Source organism: Marmota flaviventris, assembly GCF_047511675.1.
Source record: "Marmota flaviventris isolate mMarFla1 chromosome 5 unlocalized genomic scaffold, mMarFla1.hap1 SUPER_5_unloc_1, whole genome shotgun sequence".
In the NCBI taxonomy this organism is placed as follows: Eukaryota; Metazoa; Chordata; class Mammalia; order Rodentia; family Sciuridae; genus Marmota; species Marmota flaviventris.
The window spans coordinates 2,169,599-2,172,500 of NW_027287679.1; the positions used below are offsets into that span (position 1 = coordinate 2,169,599).

General features: G+C 45.9%; 1 pseudogene; it reads right to left on the reverse strand.

The window, feature by feature from the left end:
• Positions 1–279: 279 nt before the first annotated feature.
• Positions 280–1,338, reverse strand: LOC139703651 (poly(rC)-binding protein 2 pseudogene; annotated as a pseudogene).
• Positions 1,339–2,902: the final 1,564 nt, after the last annotated feature.

The window sequence follows — 2,902 nt, forward strand, 5'->3', positions numbered from 1 at the left end:
TACCCTGAATACACGTATAGTTGAACGAATGGTTTGACTCTACTTCGTGTACAACCAGGGAAATGAAAATGTGTGTTCCATTTGTGTACAATGAATTGAAATGCATTCTACTGTCATGTATAACTAATTGGAACAAATAAAATTAAACAATCATAAGTGGATGATAAAGTGTGTAGAATCTTAAGATTTACAAACTATGTAAAACCTGGAATCACTGACTGTTCAGAAACTACACAGATGGATCATGGGTGGTGGTGAGCAGATGAAAGGGATAAGAGATCAATCTGCATTGTTCCAGCGGGTCCCCATGCCACCTCTCTCTGAGGAAAGGCTGAGCTTGATGGAGATTCTGAGCCAGGCTAGTGCTGGCAGCAGATTCAGTGATGGTGAGCTGCTATCAGTAGATCTTCCCCTGGACTCACAATATTCACCTGTGCCCCAGACATCTGATGGATCTCATTTGTTTTGGCACCTTGACACCTGATTATGCAGGAAACCAAGTTGTTTGGGACACTGAGTTTAGGAGTAGTCTGACCAGGTGCATGCAAACCTGCCAGACAGCCTTTCACATCTGAAGAGCTGGTTTCAATGCTGCTGAATCAGGTGTGAACATGTGTCATAGGACAATGAGACTGTTGCATTGACAACTTGTGCAGCTTGGTCAAGACTAGCTATAAAATGGCAGACTGTCCTTGAATGGCACAGGTCTCTAGAGGGGTCCCTCTAGATAGGGATTGAGGCAAATGGATGAGGTGCTGTGGGAAAAGGTTGCACTCTCACTGCCTGTGCTCTACTTCTCCTGATCCTCTGTAAATAGGACTGCAGAAGGTGGCATTTTGGCAGTAATGGGATGGCCAACCCTGCAGGGGGACTCCAACATGACCATGCACATCTGTTTGACACACTCAGTGATGGATCGTGGAATGTCTGCAATAGCAAAAGCCCACCTGCTACGTTGGGGAGCATATCCTTGTCACCTGGGCTTGAGCCCCTGTGCTTTCTCAAATCTCCTTCATCTTATAACCACCTTTTACAATAAGGGAGCCACACTGCAGGGACCACCAGGCTCACAGTGACTGGGGTCTACTGCAGCTGTGCTACTGTTCACAGTGTTGTCAATGATCAACAAAGATTTCAAGGTGGCATTAGTGGGTCCAGCCAGTGTGAATATTCTCTCAGGAAAATTTCCTCTGCAACATTCATATGTGCAGCACTCTCCTCCCGCATCTTCTTAACTGAATCTCCTTTCAGGAAGATACTGCCATCTTCCTTTATATGCATCAGTAGCTGAATGCTGAGAGTGACATTTCATCCTCCTTTAATCCTACTGGTGTCCATGTTGAGCAGAGTTATAGGGAATTGGACTTTGAGTGCTCGACTTTGGTCACTGGTGGGGGTAAAAGCAGGTGTGGTGTCACTGAAGGAGCAAAAGATTGTGCAGGAAGAGGAAGGAGGGGATGGGAATGAAGAATAAAGGAGCACAGAGGAGAAAGGGGGTGGAGAAGGAAGGAGCCAGGATTAGAAAAAAGATGGAGGAATATAAAGGCAGGAATAAAAAAGGGAGTGAAGAAGAAAGAAGGGAGGGCTGGAAGGGGGTAAAGGAGGAAGGGGAGGAGAAACAGGTGAAGGGAAAAAATGAAGGGGTAGAAGACTGGAGAAAGAAGAGGGAGGATGAGGAGGTGGAGGAAGAAGAGGAGAGGTGTAAGGAAGGGAGTAGAGGGAAGAGGAGAAGATGGAGAAGAAGGAATGAAAAAGGGGAGGAGGAGGGGTAGAAGAGAAGGGGTGGAGGAGTAGAAAATGGTGGAGTTGGAGGTGAATATGGTGAAGTTAGAGGCACAACTGAAGATGAGGGGTTGGAGGAAGATGGGGTGGAGGCAAAGGAGGAGAAAATGGAAGAGAAAGAAGAGGGCATGAAATAGGAGGGGGTGAAGAAAATGGGTATAGGAGGAGAAAGGGGAAGGAGGAAGGTGTTGGAGGGAGTAGAGGAAGGGGACAAGTGGTGGAGGAAGAGTAGAATTGAGGGGTGGAGGAAGAAGGGTGTGGAGGAGGAGGTGAAGAATGGGGGAGAAGAAAGCGGGGAAGGAGGAGGAAGAAAATAGAGGTAGAGGAAGGGTGGAGCAGGAGGACAACCGTGGACAAGGGATGAGGAGGACAGAAGGAGGAAGAGAGGGAGGAGGAAAAGGGGGAGGAGAAAGAAGAGGGAAGATGGAGGAGAAGGAAGGGGAAGGAGGAAGGAATTGGAGGAGGAGAGGAGGAGCAGGGTGCAGGTGAAGGAATTAGTATAGAGGAATTAGAGGGGTGAAGGAAGAAGGGGAGGGGCCTTAGGAGGAGGAGTTGTAGGAGAAGGGGCTGAAAGCAGAGAAGGAGGAGATGGAAAAGGAGGGGGTGGAGGCAGAGGAGGAGGAGATAAAGAAAGAGCGGTGGGATAAAGGGGAAAAGACCTGGGGAGGCAGAGTGCTCCTGGCTGCTACCTATGCTGGTCTGCATAAATATATATATACACACACATATACACACACATACATACATATAATACACACAGACAAGACACACACACACACTAGGACACTGATCAGCACCAAGCAACATTAATCATGCTTTTTGATAGTCCAAAATCATGTGAAAATATTTGATGAGCATTTTGTTTTGTTTTTACATTTCAACCAATAAATCAATACTTTCTCTACATTCTTATGAAAGACCTTATATAACCAGGGATACTGCCACATACATGTGCCACCAATTTTTACCAGGAAATAAAACTACATTCTTCTATCCAGTTGTTTTATACCAAGATGCATTAAAGAATCTCCTTGAAATTATTCAAATAAACATGCTGATTGGAATCATAGTCAGTGTCATTGTAAGTAGAGTTTAAAAAGCAGTGTTCTAGTTCACAGCC